This window comes from Conger conger, chromosome 19, assembly GCF_963514075.1.
Source record: "Conger conger chromosome 19, fConCon1.1, whole genome shotgun sequence".
In the NCBI taxonomy this organism is placed as follows: Eukaryota; Metazoa; Chordata; class Actinopteri; order Anguilliformes; family Congridae; genus Conger; species Conger conger.
In genome coordinates, this window is record NC_083778.1 from 10,226,253 (window position 1) to 10,246,502 (window position 20,250).

The following is a 20,250-nucleotide window of genomic DNA, read 5'->3' on the forward strand; positions in this document are numbered from 1 at the left end:
ATCATTTGTTTCCACACCTTTTTTCATTTACATCAGATTTTGTCGTCTAGGTTTGAAATTAGTGCCTGTTTTTATTAAAATTATTTTGTGCTATTGAGTGTGTTTTAAAAAAAGAAAAAAGATTTTAAGTTGTAAAAGAAATTATAATAACCAATAAAACTACATTTCATTTTACAGTGAAATTAGCGGTTGTGAAAAATCAAAGTAATCCTTTCCAGAACAACTGTATCTGTCGCCAAGTATTTTGTAGAATGAATATGCTAGTAATGAATGAGGCCAACACTACGTTTCTGACAAGAATCCCTTCTCGTTTTCTTGGAATGTGTAGTTTATTATTCTGTGTAGGTACAAATCGTGCATGTCTGCATGTGCGCATTTTGAAGGGATTGAAAATTATTTGAAAAGTAACTAATCCTGTTATACAAAATTTAAAGCAGTATCCATGGCTGATAACAAGTTTTATTTGTGTTTTTAGATTTTATGTGAATGAATGAATCCTGTACATTTTACTTGTAATGTATTATTGTATGAAGAGCACCCTGGAGCCGGTCACATAGACGTTTTACCAGTTTACCTAACTAACTAGCCAATATTCACATTTCACTGCCAAAGCTACGTAGGCCGAATGACATCATTACGGCATCATATTATATTAAAATATATATTATTAGAGGTTTTTTACAATCACTTTGACACTTAATTTCAGAACCTTGAGGTCATTTTTCGAAACTATAGACAACTCAAAACGGATAATCAAAATTCATTTTTTTTAATTGCTTGGATACAATATACATGAACCAAAAATAATTTGTTCACTGAATTGACACATTACATTTGAAAATGGTGTGTTTTAACTAACATTACATCGAAAGCATTGTTATATGGAAACGGATTACTTGTAACAACAGTCCATGTTTAGATCTTGAAAATATTAGGATAAATCGCTGTAATCAAAGTATCGCTGAGCATTCATTGGTATTATTTGAACAGGAGATGATGATGATGAGGCCTACAATTAGTGTCAATTTCACCCTCATGAATATTGTATGCAACCGATTTGAAGTATCCTATCTTCAGTATCTGAATTATGAGGCTTTGAAAATTAATCCATACAAGCGTAGCTGTAAAAATGCAGCTGAAGTGTAACAGAACAGAATACAAATGAAATATCACTTGGGGTAAATCATAAGAGGCCGACAAATAACGTAATTAATTAAACACTAAACGTGTTCTCTTTAAGAAAAACGTCTTGAGTGAATTTCACACACACACGTGCTATAAAGCGCGTCTCCGAGCCGCGCACCTTCCCTTAGCAATGGCTGGACGAAGCAAGCGGGAAAGACGCACGTTTCTTTGTGTGGTAAGTTTATTTTTTTTTATATATGCCAGTTAAAATGTATGCCGAAATGAAATAATTTGTTTCAACAAACCTTGTAATTAGGCTATTCCATTTAAATGAATATAACTATTTAATTCCTGTTGATAATTTTACACAGACGGGTCTCTTAATTTGAAGCCATTAGTTGTCCAGAAGCAGATAGTTTTTTCGGTAGTTTGTAAAATATTATTTAGTATTAATGACTAAATGAAAAATTTAATGAATCATTTAAAGTGTAGGAATATTCAAAAGGTGTAACCGTTAAATTGAGTTATTTCTGATTGATTACTTAATACTTTCAGAAGCCAGTAGATATTATATATATAATATTGTAGAATGAATATGAGCTATGGCAACAGGATTAGTTATTTTCAGTCGCTTCAAAGTCGGTTTGATTGATTCATTTGCTTGCATAAGAAATGTTATATTTCTGTCATTTGCACGGTGACATTGGCAAAACAGTATAGAGTAAAACATAACTGCGTGGACTAATAATAATTATAACTAATGAAAAAATTCTGGATAACCTGTGCTGATGTGTAGCGTCATTGAACTTGTAGACTGCTGTGGGTTTGTTGAAAGCACATGGTTACTTAAAATCAGACTGTTTGCTTTTCAGTAAAAGTTAAGCTTCAGCATGCTGACCATAAGTTTTCATTTAGATGCTATGAAAGATTATTCATTTGACTTTTAAATTTGTGTGATTGATTGCTAAGCACGTTTGAGACGTGAGTTTGTCGAGGTCTTCGTTTGTTTTAAAAAGTTTCCCCAAAAAGGGGTCTGCTGAATTCAGAAAAAAACGCAGCAAACTTGTTTGCTCTTACTAAGAGCAAAGATCATATATTGATTATACCATCAGTTATATCAAATTAGATAAAATGGGGGAAGATTAAACGTTTAATTAATTGGTATCAGGGGTTGAGAGAGAAGGTCTAACCGTACCTTCTCTCTCAACCATACTCCCGTATTTTGGCCATGGGACCTAATATAAGCTAAGGCTTGCTGTAGCTCCACCCACTGGGTAACCCCAACTCTGGCACTATTCAATAAACTGAGCAACACATGGTTTTACCACATAAATTAACCAAATAAGCAAACTCAAAACAAACCAACATATTCAACACTTTGCAGACCACTCGGTGTTTGTCGTTTCCATTGAACCACCCCTGTCTACGTGGTCTTGCCCGCGAAACGCCCCTATTTTCACGCGGTGGTATGGCCGCGCGATTTCCCAGGAGAAACAGGTACCGTACGCATGGTGGAACGGTGGTGAGTGAAACTATACAGAGTTGTAATAATGATGTTTTAACCTATGTGAAATGAGTATTTTTTACAACCAGTGAATGTTTGCATTTGTTGATTACAGACAAAACTTATGAACGGAATATTCGTTGCTTACGAAATGCCGGTAGGTCTTTCCCCGCATTCTAAAACAATGTCGTTTGTTTGAAGGAAGTTAAAGTGAAGGTAATGGTGCTTAATGACGGTGAAAATGGATTTTCTCCAAAATATTTTTTAGAGTGACTCCGTAGCTATCTTTACATTACATTAATCCCCAGTGTGAGTTCGCTAGTGCCGTTTAAGGGTTCCCTCCTGACAAACTCTTCCCTCACTGGGCGCAGTCTTGTGCGTTCTTGCTGCTGGTGTCCACCTGTTTTGGGCTGAGGAGTCTGACTATCTGCACAGTGTCTGTCGGGGCTGGCTGGGCAGGTGAAATGAAGTACATGTAGCATTGTAGAGTAGTGATGTAGTACACGTGTGGCATTGTGAATGTACAACATGCGTATAGAGTAAGGTTCTGTATTTTTCATTGTCTAGCTTTGTCTAAGTTTCCATGTACTGTTACCCTCACAGTTAATGAAGATGTATGCTGTGCTGTGTGTAGTTGCCGTTTTACAACCTTTCATTTGTGGAAGTGGAAAAACAAATTTGCTTGTGTGCTTAACGATTTCTCATTTGTGTGTGTTTGTGTTCGTGCGCGCGTGTGTGTGGTATATTGCAGCTGTTTGTGTACCAGGCTTTCTGTCCATGGAGAAATAATAATAATAATAATAATAATTTTAAAAATCCTTGATAACCTGTGCTGGTTATGTGTAGCGTCACTGAACTTGTACAGCTGTGGGTTTGTTCAAAGCCTGTCGTTATTTAAAATGAGTTTGCTTTTGTCAGTCACATGTTGACCATAAGTTTTATTGGTTCATGCAATCCTAGAATTTTTTGTTGCGAAAAAATCAAAGTATCCTTTCCAGAACAACAAGCATCCCGTTTTTCAGTTGGTTATTGCATATTGTATGATAAATCGCTGGACATTCATTGGTATTATTTGAACAGGAGGTGATGATTTGTCTAGAAATTTCACCCTCACGAATATCGTATGTAACCGATTTGACGTAATGAATTTGAACACTAAACGGTTCTCTTCTCTCAGAAAAACGTTTTGAGTGAATTTGAAAGTCGAATTTGAACATCGAAGCTATCTTTGCCGGGGCAGCCTAATTATAAAGTGTGTTTAGTAAGTTGTTCTGCAGTAGCCTTCTCCGAAATAGTAGCCTGCACGAATTGCAATCGGGCTAAATTTAGCAGTTTGTCGGGAAACGCAGTCTACCCATGCCATTCCGGTCTGTCAGGAACCTCGTTTTCTCACACACCTGTGCGACAAAGCGCGTCTCCGAGGCGCGCACCTTCCCTTAGCAATGGCTGGACGAAGCAAGCGCAAGTTTTATTTAATTTTTTTACATGCCAGTTAAAATGTATGTATACTTTTAAAGAGGTACTTCGAGAAACAATGAGAAGTAGGGGATGGAACTCGGAACTCTGAGCCGACATTGTTTGCGTAAAATTAAAGCAAATCATTTGGTTTCAACAAACCTTGTAATGTTCCTGGTACGAAATATTCGCAAGTAATATGAAATGAATTGAATAAGTCAATCGATTAGGCTATTCCATTAAAATGAATACAACTGTTGATAATTTTACATAGACGGGTGTCAATTTGAAGCCATTGGTTGTCTAGAAGTAGATATAGTTTTTTCGGTAGTTTGTAAAATATAATTTGGTATTAATGATAAAAAAAAATTTAATTTTAGATTTATAACTTAGTACTTCCAGTCGCCAAGTATATTGTAGGATGAATATACTTGCAAATGAATGAGGCCTACATGATTTAGTGCGTTTTTGACAAGAATGCCTTATCGTTTTCTTGGAATGTGTAGTTTATTATTCTGTGTCTTTGAGACGGTAGAAGTTTCAGTCGATGTCTTCATTTTGTTTCAAAGATAGTGACCACAGAGAAGTATGCGGCAACAAAATAAAAGCAGCAAACTTGTTTTGCAGAGGAAAGATAAATAAATGGTAAATGGCAGGCATTTATATAGCGCCTTTATCCAAAGCGCTGTACAATTGATGCTTCTCCATTCACCCATTGATACACACACTCGCACACCGACGGCGATTGGCTGCCATGCAAGGCCCCGATCAGCTCGTCAGGAGCATTTGGGGGTTAGGTGTCTTGCTCAGGGACACTTCGACACAGCCTGGGCGGGGGATCAAACCGGCAACCCTCCGACTGCCAGACGACTGCTCTTACTGCCTGAGCCATGTCGCCCAAGATCATACATTGATTGTACCATCAGTTATATCAAAATAAGTAAAATGGGGAAAGAAGAAAAGTTACATTAATTGGTATTCGAGGTTGAGAGAGAAGGTATGACCGTACAGTCTCTCACCTGTCCTGCCATATACAGGCCATGGGGCCTAATTTAGGTTAAGGCTTGCTGTCGCCCCACCCACTGGGTAAACCCAACTCTAGCGCTATTCAAGAAACTAAGCACATTTATGTCAAATAAATTAACCAAATAAGCAAACCCAAAACAAACCAACATATTCAGCACTTTTCTCTCATGCAGACCACTGTCCATAAAATCCTGTGTTTGCAGTTTCCATTAAAATACCCCTGTCTACGTGGTCTCGTCCGCCCGCGAAACACTCCAATTTCCACGCAGTCGTACGGCCGCTTTACAAATGATTCAATTGACAAATTATTTTCACCCAAAAAACATGTTTCCCAATGATTTATTGGCACCCCCTGGGATAAAAAAAAATAGTGCAAACCCTATTGGCAAAGATGACAGCTGTGAGTCTTTTCCTATAATTTCTGATAATGTTAGAGAAGAGAACACATGCAGAACTTTTCAAGATTATTGATATCCTTTGGTCTGCGTGCACAGCCCGATGTGTAAGATGGAGGTTCCAGAGCTTCCTCAAGGTTGCAGCTCATCAGCAGCACGGTGTGGCCCAGCCCCTTCCTGTGAGAGAGGCTACAGACCAGGAGATACTGCTCAGTCACAGGTGAGCAGGAGACCCCACCACACACATGCATACACACACACACGCATAAACATACATGCACATACACACACAAACACACACATGTACATACACGTACACACACACACACTCTCACACACACACAGACACACGCACGCGCACGCACACGCACACGCACACGCACCCTGACCCAGGTCTAAGGACAGGGCTATGTGCTGGTTTGGATGATGAATTCAGAAAAAACGCAGCAAACTTGTTTGTTCTAACTAAGAGCAAAGATCATACATTGATTTTACCATCAGTTATATTAAATGAAATAAAATGGGGAAAGATTAAACATTTAATGAATTGGTATTAGAGGTTGAGAGAGAAGGTCTGACCTTACCTTCTCTCTCAACCATACTCCCGTATTCTGGCCATGGGGCCTAATATAGGCTAAGGTTTTCTGTAGCCCCACCCACTAGGTAACCCCAACTCTAGCACCATTCAATAAACTGAACAACACATGTTTTTACCACATGAATTAACCAAATTAGCATACTCAAAACAAACCAACATATTCAACACTTTGCAGACCACTCAGTGTCGATAAAATTCCCTGTGTTTGTCGTTCCCATTAAACCACCCCTGTCTACGTGGAAACGCCCCTATTTTCACGCGGTGGTATGGCCGCGCGATTTCCCAGGAGAACCAGGTAGCGTACGCGTGGTGGAACGGTGGTGAGTAAAACTATGGAGTTGTTGTCATGAAGTGACAAAACTTATGAACGGAATACTCGTTGCTTACGAAATGCCGGTAGGCCTTTCCCCGCATTCTAAAACAATGTCGTTTGTTTGATGGAAGTTAAAGTGACGGGAATGGTGCCTAATGACGATGAACCAGCAATGCAAAACACGATGAAAACAGTAGTGACAATGAAAAAGGAGATGCTGCCTTAGCAAAACTATTTGTCCAAGTATATAAATGCACAGAATCTCGTCTGGTATGCAGTGCTTTTAGGGTTTGAAATCAATACTGAGGAACGAAATCATAGCAGGTTGATGAGTGTTTCCTATCAAATGTATCTCTGTTTTGGTAATTATTTTGAAGAAGCTGGAACAATGCAATTTGTACTCTTTGAAAGTATCAATTTTGGAAACCGTTTACAAACAAATGATTTCAAATGAGCAGCACTTGTAGAATGTGTTTATAATGGTGTAGTTTTATTCATCCAGGATGATTTATTTGATTTTTTATATGGAAGGGACATGAATGCACAGAGTGGCAGGTTTAGCGCACAAGATGATTTTCTGTTGTGGTCTCCTGGCAGGTTATCCCGATAGTTTTGAACAGTAAAATGGTTTGGCTATGAAATATTTTAGGATACTAATAATCATACCTCAGTTTTATATTTAACACCCTTTTTTTAAAAAAATGTTACATTTGCAAAGGTTACTCCACATTTGTTATTCCTTGTAGCAAATATTTCACAAGTTAACCCCTTTCACATCTCTATACATCTATTCTTTATATTTGTACTTACCCTTGCTTATTATTATTGTGTATAAAACGTTTTGAACTTTTGTTTTTGTTTCTTTTATTGCATTACATTACAAAGCATATAGCAGACGCTCTTATCCAGAGCGATGTACAGTGCAGATCGAACACGGGGACAAGTGTGAAGAGGACCCTAGAGGACAATATATTATAAGAGTTTGTTTCAGGGGGACTACAATATTACAGATACACGTGTAGCATTGTGAATGAGCAGTATGCCTAGAGAGTAGTGATGTAGTCCACATGTGGCATTGTGAATGTACGACATGCCTATTGAGTCAGGTTCTGTATTTTTCATTGTCTAGCTTTGTCGAAGTTGTTAGCGTTTCCGTGTATTTTTACCCTCTGTGCACACCGTAGTCCGTTTCCTGGTTGTTCGTTAATTCGTTTCATCTGTCTCGTTTCATGTGTCCGCCTTTCCAATCATTGAATGTACTTTCCTGTCTGTCATTGTTCCCACCTGTCTCTAGGATTTGGATTCAAGTTAGTTACGAGTTTCTAAACCTCTTTGTTTCTGTCTTTTGCTACCAGATTATGTGTCCTGACCACACTCTCCAACTTTTATTTCTGATTGATTTCTGTTACGACCTGTTCTGTCTTAGACTTCCGCCTTTTGCTTTATCCTTCTGTTTTGACACGTAGTTTCATGTTTCTAGCCACTGAATCACCGCTCATGAAGATGTCTGCTGTGCTGTGTGTAATTGCTATTTTACAACCATACATTTGGGTGCGTGGAAAAACCAAATATTTGCTTGTGAGCTTAACGATTTCTCGTGTGTGTGTGTGTGTGTGTGTGTGTGTGTGTGTGTGTGTGTGTGTGTGTGTGTGTGTGTGTGTGTGGGGTGTATTGCAGCTGTTTGTGTTCCAGGCTTTCTCTCCAGACTAGGGTTCCATTCCTCATCTTCCGAGTCGCTTGGCTTTGTAGCCCTTGCCAGCATGGCTGTCCAAGATCGGGGAGTTCAGCCCTAAGATCAAGTAGAAAGGTAGGTAACTAACGTTCAGAAATCCCATTTGGATAGTACCATCTCATTTCTAGACAGGACAAACTGCAAGCCTTTGCAACTGCAACTTCCTGTTCACATGTGGTCAAAGTCACACTCATCTGAGGTGAGGATAATCTTATTTTTCAACTTGGCAAAGTAAAAACAAAAGACACTTCACAATGTATGTAATCAAACATTTTATTATGAATATTGAAAAACATGTTTCAACTGAGTAGAGGGCAGAATGAAGCGTTTTGGTACTTGTCAGGAAGTACAACCTTGCACTGTGTAAAATAAAGAGCATTTACCGAGGGCTAACATAACTTCATGGTTCCTCTTGATGCTTCTGAATCGCACTCACATTTTTGCTCATTTTTGCCATGAAATGGAAAGCTTTGTCGAATTGCTGGTTTCTGATGGCAAATTTAGGGCGCCACGAGTGGCAGTAACAGATTTTTTCAGTGAAATTCGTGGTTATGTTTCTGTCGTGGTACGAAATATTAACGATTAAATATGAGAAAAACATGAATTTTATGTATGTTTTTGTTGCCTTATGTTTTCGAGCTCGAATGAATGGAATATTCTGATATAATCGATTAGGTATTCCATTAAAATGAATATATAAAATTCCCGTTGTTAATTTTAGACAGACTGGTCTCTTGATTAGAAGCCGTTAGTAGCCGAGTCGAGAAACAGATATAGTACTTTTTTCGGTAGTTTGTAAAATACAATTAGGTAGCTATTAATTACAAAATGAAAAATTTAATAAATCATGTAAACTGTTGGAGTATTTAAAGTGTCATCGTAAAATGGAGTTACTTTTTCAGTTGCCAAGTGTATTGTTGAATAAATATGCAGGCAAATGAATGAGGCCAACATGATTTCGGTAGTTACTGACAAGAAAGCCTTAGTTTTTTTGGAATGTGTAGTTTATTATTCTGTGTAGGTCCAAACCGTGCATGTGTACATTTTGACGCAATTTAAAATGATTAATCCTGTTATACATAATTTAAAGCAATATCCATGGCTAATAACAAATGTTTTATTTGTGTAATTTGACTTTCTGACCCGGTATTTAGTGTTGAGCACAGTGACTGTAAAACATTATAACTCCATTGCATTGCATGGACAAACCTGTGCTGATGTGTAGCGTCATTGAACTTGTACAGCTGTGGGTTTGCTAAGTCTGTGGTTATTTAAAAGGAGACGGTTTGCTTTTGTCAGTAAAAGTTAAGCTTCGACATGCTGGCCATGAGTTTTATTTGTGCATGAAATCCTAGAATGTTTGATATTATGAATTTATTTAGCAGTATTAATCTCCTAAAAATGTGTTTAAATGTGTTTTGAACATCCATTTTATGAAATGAAATAAAATGGGAAAGGTGAAAAATTGAATCCATTAAGAGTGTATTTTAACAAGATAAATTAATTTAGATAAAATGACATTTTAAACTGGGTGTTTTCAAGAAAGTCACCAAGGTCTCGTATTTGTTAAATGTGTACTTGCTGCTTCCAACAATTGTATTTGCAATTATCGTTGGAAAATTTGTTTTTGCCACTGGCATTCTTAGGCTAGTTAGGAGATGATGATGAAGATGATGCCTACAATTAGTGTAAATCTCACCGTCATGAATAGGAACGTAATGAATTAAACACAAAACGTGTTCTCTTCTCTAAGAAAAACGTTTTGAGTGAATTTGAAAGTCGAATTTGAACATCGAAGCTATCTTTGCCGGGGAAGCCTAATTATGAAGTGTATTTAGTAAGTTGTTCTGCAGTAGCCTTCTCCGAAATAGTAGCCTACACGAATTTTGAAGTTCGTCGGGAAACGCAGTCTACCCATGCCATTCCGGTCTCTCAGGAACCTCGTTTTCTCACACACCTGTGCGACAAAGCGAGTCTCCGAGGCGCGCACCTTCTCTTAGCAATTGCTGGACGAAGCAAGCGTGTAAGACGCACGTTTCTTTGTGGGTTTTTTGGGGGGTAACGTACCAGTTAAAATGTATGAATACTTCCACTTTTAAAGAGGTACTTTGAGAAACAATGAGAAGTAGGGGCTGGGCAAATTGTTCATTAATTTCGACGTGGTCTCGTACAGCCGCGCGATTTCCCAGGAGAACCAGGTAGCGTACGCATGGTGGAACGGTGGTGAGTTGTAATAATTAAGTTTTAACCAATAAATGAGAATATTTCTACAGCCGGAGTGAATGTTTGCATTTGTTGATTCCAGACAAAACAGATGAAGGGTGAACCTGACAAAGTATATGAACGGAATATTTTGCATTTTTGGATTTTCAAGCATTCGTTGCTTAAGTTGCCGTTTTATTTTTTATATTGATTGAGAAGGGACATCAATGCACGGAGTGCCAGGTTTAACCGTAGTCTCCTGACAGGTTATCCAGGTCGTTTTGAACAGCAAAATAGTTTGCCTATGAAATATAAATTCCATGCGGACCATGGCCCCTCGATTACGTAGAGAGCAGAGGAAGAGAAGTTAATGATAATGAAGAATTGGCCTTGATGCTCCAATACCTTTGGAGGGGACTGTGTGACCTCACCTTAAAGTGCTAATTGTTGCTTGATGATAGAGGCCCAGCAAAATGGTCAAGGTAAACTCTGCTGTGGAGATCAGGGAAAGGTGGTACTGTTGTGCGTCTCAGGATCATTGAATGCTCCCGTGGCAAGACAAAACAAAATGCATCTCAATCGTGTTGGGTTGCAGCTGCATTGGCCAGTTTCCCCGACACTGTTCCTGTGGTTCCATCTTCATCAGCTTTAAGTGCAAAGATTTAATACTAATCACATAAGAATATAATGTCATTTTAAGATGAAGATTTTATATGAAATGATCAAACAATTAGAAAAACAAAATGCAGTTGGTAGAGAAGGTATGCATTTGAACACCTTAAAAATGTTTCATCACAAAGTGAGCTTTAAAACATGTATTGTTATGAAAAAATGACACTCCATTAATTAATTCATTACCATATGCCCTTGAGCATGTGAGTTCGCTGGTGTCGTTTGAGGGTTCCCTTCTCACGGAAACTCTTCCCACACTGGGTGCAGTGGTACGGCCTCTCCCCAGTGTGAGTTCGCTGGTGTAGTTTAAAGTCTGACCTGTGACTGAAATGCGTCCCACACTGGGCGCAGTGGTACGGCCTCTCCCCTGTGTGAGTTCGCTAGTGTAGTTTAAAGTCTGACCTGTGACTGAAACGCGTCCCACACTGGGCACAGTGGTACGGCCTCTCCCCTGGGTGAGTTTGCTGGTGTCGTTTAAGGGCTCCCCCTTGGCTGAAACTCTTCCCACACTGGGCGCAGTGGTACGGCCTCTCCCCTGTGTGAGTTTGCTGGTGTTGTTTAAGGGTTTCCACCTGACTGAAACTCTTCCCACACTGGGCGCAGTGGTACGGCCTCTCCCCTGTGTGAGTTTGCTGGTGTTGTTTAAGGGTTTCCACCTGACTGAAACTCTTCCCACACTGGGCGCAGTGGTACGGCCTCTCCCCTGTGTGTGTTCGCTGGTGTCGTTTGAGGTGTGCCCCTCGGCTGAAACTCTTCCCACACTGGGCGCAGTGGTACGGCCTCTCCCCTGTGTGAGTTCGCTGGTGTCGTTTGAGGGTTCCCTTCTCACTGAAACTCTTCCCACACTGTGCGCAGTGGTACGGCCTCTCCCCTGTGTGAGTTCGCTGCTGTCGTTTAAGGTTTCCCTCCACACTGAATCTCTTCCCACACTGGGCGCAATGGTACGGCCTCTCCCCTGTGTGAGTTAGTTGGTGTCGTTTAAAGTCTGACCTGTGACTGAAACTTGTCCCACACTGGGCGCAGTGGTACGGCCTCTCCCCTGTGTGAGTTCGCTGGTGTCGTTTGAGGGTTCCCTTCTCACTGAAATTCTTCCCACACTGGGCGCAGTGGTACGGCCTCTCCCCTGTGTGAGTTCGCTGGTGTCGTTTGAGGGTTCCCTTCTCACTGAAACTCTTCCCACACTGGGCACAGTGGTACGGCCTCTCCCCTGTGTGAGTTTGCTGGTGTCGTTTAAGGGCTCCCCCTTGGCTGAAACTCTTCCCACACTGGGCGCAGTGGTACGGCCTCTCCCCTGTGTGAGTTCGCTGGTGTCGTTTAAGGTTTCTCTGCGCACTGAATCTCTTCCCACACTGGGTGCAATGGTACGGCCTCTCCCCTGTGTGAGTTCGCTGCTGTTTAAGGTTTCCCTCCACACTGAATCTCTTCCCACACTGGGCGCAGTGGTACGGCCTCTCCCCTGTGTGAGTTCGCTGGTGTCGTTTGAGGTGTGCCCCTAGGCTGAAACTCTTCCCACACTGGGCACAGTGGTACGGCCTCTCCCCTGTGTGAGTTCGCTGGTGTTGTTTAAGGGTTTCCACGTGACTGAAACTCTTCCCACACTGGGCGCAGTGGTACGGCCTCTCCCCTGTGTGAGTTCGCTGGTGTCGTTTGAGGTGTGCCCCTCGGCTGAAACTCTTCCCACACTGGGCACAGTGGTACGGCCTCTCCCCTGTGTGAGTTCGCTGGTGTCGTTTAAGGTCTCCCCCTTTGCTGAAACTCTTCCCACACTGGGCGCAGTGGTACGGCCTCTCCCCTGTGTGAGTTCGCTGGTGTTGTTTAAGGGTTTCCACGTGACTGAAACTCTTCCCACACTGGGCGCAGTGGTACGGCCTCTCCCCTGTGTGAGTTCGCTGGTGTTGTTTAAGGGTTTCCACGTGACTGAAACTCTTCCCACACTGGGCGCAGTGGTACGGCCTCTCCCCTGTGTGAGTTCGCTGGTGTTGTTTGAGGTGTGCCCCTCGGCTGAAACTCTTCCCACACTGGGCACAGTGGTACGGCCTCTCCCCTGTGTGAGTTCGCTGGTGTCGTTTAAGGTCTCCCCCTTTGCTGAAACTCTTCCCACACTGGGCGCAGTGGTACGGCCTCTCCCCTGTGTGAGTTCGCTGGTGTCGTTTAAGGTCTCCCCCTTGGCTGAAACTCTTCCCACACTGGGCGCAGTGGTACGGCCTCTCCCCTGTGTGAGTTCGCTGGTGTTGTTTGAGGTGTGCCCCTCGGCTGAAACTCTTCCCACACTGGGCACAGTGGTACGGCCTCTCCCCTGTGTGAGTTTGCTGGTGTTTTGGGCTGAGGAGTCTGACTGTATCTGCAACAGTCTGAGACGGTGCACAGTGTCTGTGGGAGCTGGTGGAAGGCTGGAGACTCTCTGATGTGACTGATCCTGCTCTGAGCAGTCTCACATATTCCTTACGGTGAGAGTGCTTGATGTGTTTGTGCAGGTAGATCTCTGCTGTGTAGGAGAGCGAACACTGAGTACAGGGGAAGAACTGAGAAGGAATGTCCTCGCCCCCTGGTGGAGGAAAAAGAGAATGAGTTAAAATTATTTCTGTTTTTAGCACAAAGACATTTTTCTCCAGCGTGTCAGATTCTTACATCTCAAAATTCTGGTTATTTCTCAAAATGGTCCAAAATACGCACTTCGGTTAGGTGAGGATTAACATGGGCATTGATTAAGGCAAAGTCCTCTTTACATCTGATTTTTCTAGTCTTAAAACAAAGCTGTGAAATGGGTCACTTCAGAATTGCAGGACACCAAATCCCAGAGAATGATCTGTGAGAAGAAGGGAAGAGAAGGGATTAGTACCTTTAGAAGAGCACTTGTTGCTCCACAGGTCGTCGAAGGTGATACCCAGGTCTTTGGCATAGTCGTCCCCATACCACACCAGCAGCTCCTGCCCTGGGTGAATGGGGTTAAAGCAGCGATACAGAATAACCCCTCTGTACTGGAAAGCCACAAGATTCTGCTCCTCCTCGTTTCGAGCACAGTTAACATATCTGAGTCAAAGAGAACACGGGGAAGTAAGAAAGAGCCCAACAAAATTATTAGTGTAACATCATATTATAAGGTAGAAATGCAGTCAGTGGTTTCTGTAAGCACTACTACCAACCTCATCCAGTTGGAGTGGGTTTCACTCTTGGCATCAATGACACAGCGCTTGCTCCTGGAGATCTAACACAGCATCATTAGCCAGGCTTAATTTCTACACCGTTAACCTGTTACGTCTGTGCCACAAACACTCATACAGCTCTATATTACTTTAAAATCTCTGCACAATGATCCCGTTATAACATTTCCACACTATGAAAACCCACACTGCTCTCGACACTGAACTCTCCACTGCACTATCACTCAAGAACAAGGTCCTTCTCACCATCCAGGAGTAGCCGCTCTCCATGTCTTCCTCAGTCAGCTCTCCCTCGTAGGGTCCATAGTGTACTCCACTGGGCACTGTCTGTCCCTTGGCGAACACCCCCAGGCCTGCTCCAGGGATGCTGGAGACTCTGACCTCCAGACCGGGGGGCAGGGTAAGCCGGGCCCTGTCGGGGGCCACAGCGGGCGCTGGAGAGTCGAAGATGAACGAAGGGGGGCCGTGGACCGGGCATTCATCAGTGAAGAAGGACTGGCACTCGTCACAATCTAAGAGAAGGGAGAGTTTATCCATAGCTGGACCTCAATAACAAGAAATAGAAATTGAAACAGCCTTTGTTTCCGCATGGCTCACAGAAATCATCTTCATCTCTGGGCTCCTCTTGCTCAGTGTAGCACACTTTCTGTGTGCTGCGGAGCTTTTCACCACGGACGTAGACGGTTGCCTGCTCCTTCTGCGATTTCAAATGTTCTTTCTTCGATCGTCCTGAAAGTCACAGAGCAACGCAACTGTGGGTGAAATACAACAGACAAACATGCTACAGGGCGGCCTGGTTCCAGGTCAGTGGTTCTAATCCAGGTGTAGCCACAATAAGATTCTGAGGAAGGCCCTGAACCCTTCATTGCTCCAGGGGAGGATTGTCTCCTGCTTAATCTAATCAACTGTACGTCGCTCTGGATAAGAGCGTCTGCCAAATGCCAATAATGTAATGTAATGCTGGAGCAATATTGGGAACTGATGAACTTTGGACAAATGATTGTTGTACTGATGTCAATCTGTAAGCACTGTGTACATTTAATTTTATTGACAGTAGAACTCGCATGTTAATAGGTCGCTACCACAATTTGGTGCCACATCCATGTAAGTGTGTCACTGCCCATTCCATGAGTCTTGGGTACCCATTGTCAGATCACATAACTATTTATCGGCAATTGCCAAACGGACAAAGATTCAGTTTTTCATCACTTTGCTAGCCGAAGCCTCAAATTGTGTGCTTTTCTTTGCTTTTGTTCCACATCATTTTGAAGACAACAGCTTGCAAACACTCATTCATTTAGAAAAAAACTAAAGTGAGAAGAATACTGGATGGAGACCATTATGATGTAACATGAACAGGCACCCATGTGTAAGGGCCCATAGACCTGCATATACCAGTATTTGGTTGTTTGGAGCTCTGTTTGCATGGCTCTCTCTGCTTCACAACGGAGGAACCAGGAAACAAATCGTCACCATCATTGCTGAGGCTGGTAGCATCCTTCACTTCCTAAAAGAACAGGAATATTTGAATGCGCAGAAGACAACATACATTCATGTTCTTACAGTGTTCCTCAGTGGTTAATCAAAGGCAGCTGCGATCAAGTGCCCTCAAATCACAAAACATGCCTGGACAGCTGTATTTTAATGCTTAAATGGGTTTCAAAATAGCATTTTGCATATTATAGTAAGTGATTGCATTTGATGTCTGAGTCCATAAAGAAAACAAAGGATGGTGCTGATTTGTTTATTTTTTACTTGAAAGCCGAGGCAATCGGGGCGCTATTAACCCGACTAACCCTGAGTCTCCCCCCCCACCCAACTGAAATGGATCATTCCATGTTTCACAGCACACGCCTGCCGTGCACACGCTGAAGCAGGCTGGCTGCAGACCAGCGGAACTGTGGTCGAGGCAACGGCCCAGTGTGTGCCCACCCACAACAAGACTCCCAGCTGGTGTGTGCTACAAACGAGTGCTAAAGAGGAAAATGGACAACCGTCACAGCTGGTTTCCCCGTCACTAGAAATAATAGCCTCAGGTCCAGCCGATGTCCTCAATTACACAAGCACCAGTGGAGTGTGAGCGCGTGGGCCGCTGACTTCACCTGTGTGCTGCAGGACGCTGGAGGTTCTGCCTGCGTTTGAGCCAGCGAGGCTGCCTGTGTCCTGGCCTGTCCTGCTGCACTGCTCCCTGAAGCACCAGTCTGATTGGCACTCCGGATTTTGGAACTGAAGCTCCGGGACACTGGAGATGTATATGAAGTGTATTTGTAGCATTGTGAATGTACAATATGCTTATAGAGTAGTGATGTAGTACACATGTGGCATTGTGAACAATATGCCTATTGAGTCAGGTTCTGTATATATGTGTGTGTTGCGGCTGTTTGTGTACCAGGCTCTCTCTCCAGACAAGGGTTCCATGCCTCATCTTCAGAGTCGCTTGGCTCTGCAGCCCTTGCCAGCATGGCTCTCTGAGATCGGGGCTCCCTCATGAAAGCTGAAGTCGGGGAGTTCAGCCCTAAGACCAAGAAGAAAGGTCAGTAACTCACGTTCAGAAATTCAGACCTAGGTACTATCTAATTTCTAGGCACAAGGACAAACTGCAAGCCTTTGCAACTGCAACTTCCCGTTCACATGTGGTCAAAGTCACACACATCTGAGGTGAGGATAATTTTCTTGAAAAAGTAAAAACACTTCACAATTTATGTAATAAAACATTTTATTTTATGAATATTGAAAAACATTTTTCAACTGATTAGAGGGCAGAATGAAGTGTTTTGGTACTTGTCAGTACCTTGCACTGTGTAAAATAAAAAGGGCCAAGGGCTAACAACTTCATTGTTCCTCTTGATCCTTTTGAATCGCACTCTCTCACATTTCTGCAAATCCACTCAGTCTTGGAGAAGTAAACTTTGAGCTCCTCTAATTTATCCTGGGACAGGACCAGAGAAAAGAGGAGCTCTAGATTTAACATGCAGTAAAAGATCCCACACCAATTATTTGCTTTCCCTGGAATACAAGTTTGGTTGCTTTAGCCATAGCACACAGGGCTCTGCAATGCTCCCATTTTGGAGCATTTGCTTCTTAAAAGTGATGTGTGCTTACAGGATCGATCATGTGTGCACCTACTTGTTTCAACTTAGCAGCACATGTGCCCTGATACAGCTAGGAAGACGATGGCTATTGAAATGAGAATCTCGACTTGTCAAATAACATTACTTGAACTGTCATGTAGCCAACTAATGCATCTAGATAAAACTAACATTGCAAATTGTGAAAACATCACATCCGATGCAATAGCACCATCTACAGGTGTTGGCCTTCAACTATGTTTGTCAAATAACTTTCGCATCTGGAATGGGAAGAATTATTGCGATATAGCCAAGATCAATAAAACCTTGTATGTTACCTACGTCAGCTTATTAAAGAATGTGAATAGAATATAATTCACAATTATGGATATATACTTTGCAACTGTTAAAATGCGAATGTAATCTTCACATCTAGCTAGTAAACGATATGTGCGAAACAAACTACCTTGAAGGTGAGCCGCCTCCATAACTAAGTTACTTAATATAATTATATTAACATTTGAAAATGGTGTGTTTTCACTAACATTACATTACATCTAAAGCATAGTTATTTGGAAACGTATTACTTGTAACAACAGTCATGAAAATATTAGGATAAATCGATCAATCAGTCTTTTTCCAAGACTCTGGTGACCGCAACTTTTATTCAATTTCACCCTCATGAATATCGTATGTAATCGATTTGAAGTATCCTATCTTCAGTAGCTGAATTATGAGGCTTTGAAAATGAATCCCTATACAAGCGTAGATGTAAAAATGCAGCTGAAGTGTAACCGAACAGAATACAAATGAAATATCACTTGGGGTAAATCATAAGAGGCCGACAAAGAACGTAATTAAACACTAAACGTGTTCTCTTTAAGAAAAACATCTTGAGTGAATTTCACACACACGTGCTATAAAGCGCGTCTCCGAGGCGCGCACCTTCCCTTAGCAATGGCTGGACGAAGCAAGCGGGAAAGACGCACGTTTCTTTGTGTGGTAAGTTCATTTTTTTAAATATGCCAGTTAAAATGTATGCCGAAATGAAATAATTTGGTTTAAACAAACCTTGTAATTAGGCTATTCCATTTAAATTAATATAACTTTAATTCCTGTTGATAATTTTACTCAGACGGGTCTCAATTTGAAGCCATTAGTTGTCCAGAAGCAGATATAGTTTTTTCGGTAGTTTGTAAAATATAATTTAGTATTGATGACAAAATGAAAAATGTTATAAATCTTGTAAAGTGTAGGAATATTCAAAAAGTGTAACCGTTAAATTGAGTTATTTCTGATTGATTACTTAATGCTTTCAGAAGCCAATATATATTGTAGAATGAATATGAGCCTTGGCTTTAAGTATGTACAACAGGATTAGTTATCATTTTCAGTTTCAAACTGCACATGCAAAAACGCACGGTTTGTACCTACACAGAAGTATAAACTACACATTCCAAGAAAACGATAAGGCATTCTTGTAAAAAAAAACGTACTAAATCATGTAGGTCTCATTAATTTGCTTGCATAAGAAATGTTATATTTCTGTAATTTGCACGGTGACATTGACAAAACAGTATAACTGCGTGGACTAATAATAATTAATGAAAAAATCCTGGATCACTTGTGCTGATGTGTAACGTCATTGAACTTGTAGACTGCTGTGGGTTTGTTGAAAGCTCGTGGTTATTTAAAATCAGGCGGTTTGCTTTTGTCAGTAAAAGTTCTGGTCAGCATGCTGAAGCTTAAGTTTTAATTTAGATGCTTTGAAAGATTATAACTTGACTTTTAAATTTGTGTGATTGATTGTTCAACACATCTTTTCTATGTTTAATATTTGTGACAGTAGGAGTTTGTCGATGTTTTCGTTTGTTTTAAAAAGTTTCCCCAAAAAGCAGTCTCCTGCATTCAGAAAAAACGCAGCAAACTTGTTTGTTCTAACTAAGAGCAAAGATCATACATTGATTATACAGTTATATCAAATGAATTAAAGATTAAACATTTAATGAATTGGTATTAGAGGTTGAGAGAGAAGGTCTGACCGTACCTTCTCTCTCAACCATCCTCCCGTATTCTGGCCATGGGACCTGATATAGGCTAAGGCTTGCTGTAGCCCCACCCACTGGGTAACCCCAGCTCTAGCACTATTCAATAGACTGAACAACACATGTTTTTACCACATAAATTAACCAAATAAGCAAACTCAAAACAAACGAACATATTCAACACTTTGCAGACCACTCAGTGTAGATAAAATTCCGTGTTTGTCGTTTCCATCAAACCACTACGTGTCTCGTCCACTGGCAGCCCGCGAAACGCCCCGATTTCCACGCGATTTCCCAGGAGAACCAGGTAGCGTACGCATGGTGGAAAGGTGGGGAGTGAAACTATACAAAGTTGTAATAATGAAGTTTTAACCGATGTGAAATGAGTATTTTTACAACCAGAGTGAATGTTTGCATTTGCTGATTCCAGACAAGCAAAACTATTTGTCCAAGTATATATTGCACAGAGTTGATGAGTCCGTTTCCTATCAAATGAAAGTATCAATTTTGGAAACAGTTTACAAACAAATGATTACATGTTACATTTGCAAAGGATACTACCCATTCCATAAGTTAACCCCTTTCACATATATACATCGATTCTTTATATTTGTACTTACCCTTGTTTATGATTATTATTGTGTATAAAACGTTTTGAACTTTTGTTTTTGTTTCTTTTATTGCATTACAAGGCATTTAGCAGACGCTCTTATCCAGGGCGACATACAATGAAGTGCAGATCGAACACAGGGACAAGTGAGAAGAGGACAATCAATTAAAGAGTTTGTTTCAGGGGAACTACAATATTAAAGTTGGAACGGTGGTGAGTGAAGCTATAGAGTTCTAATAATTAAGTTTTAACCTGTGAAATGAGTATTTTTACAACCAGAGTGAATGTTTGCATTTGTTGATTCCATATTCATTCCATATGTTTGATGGAACTTAATGACGGTG

The 20,250-nt window shown here is 41.2% G+C and overlaps 1 pseudogene; it reads right to left on the reverse strand.

Annotated features, from left to right (window-relative positions):
* The window catches only part of LOC133119331 (zinc finger protein 208-like), a 135,151-nt pseudogene extending 115,837 nt beyond the window's left edge, over positions 1-19,314 (reverse strand).
* Between the last annotated feature and the right edge of the window lie 936 nt (positions 19,315-20,250).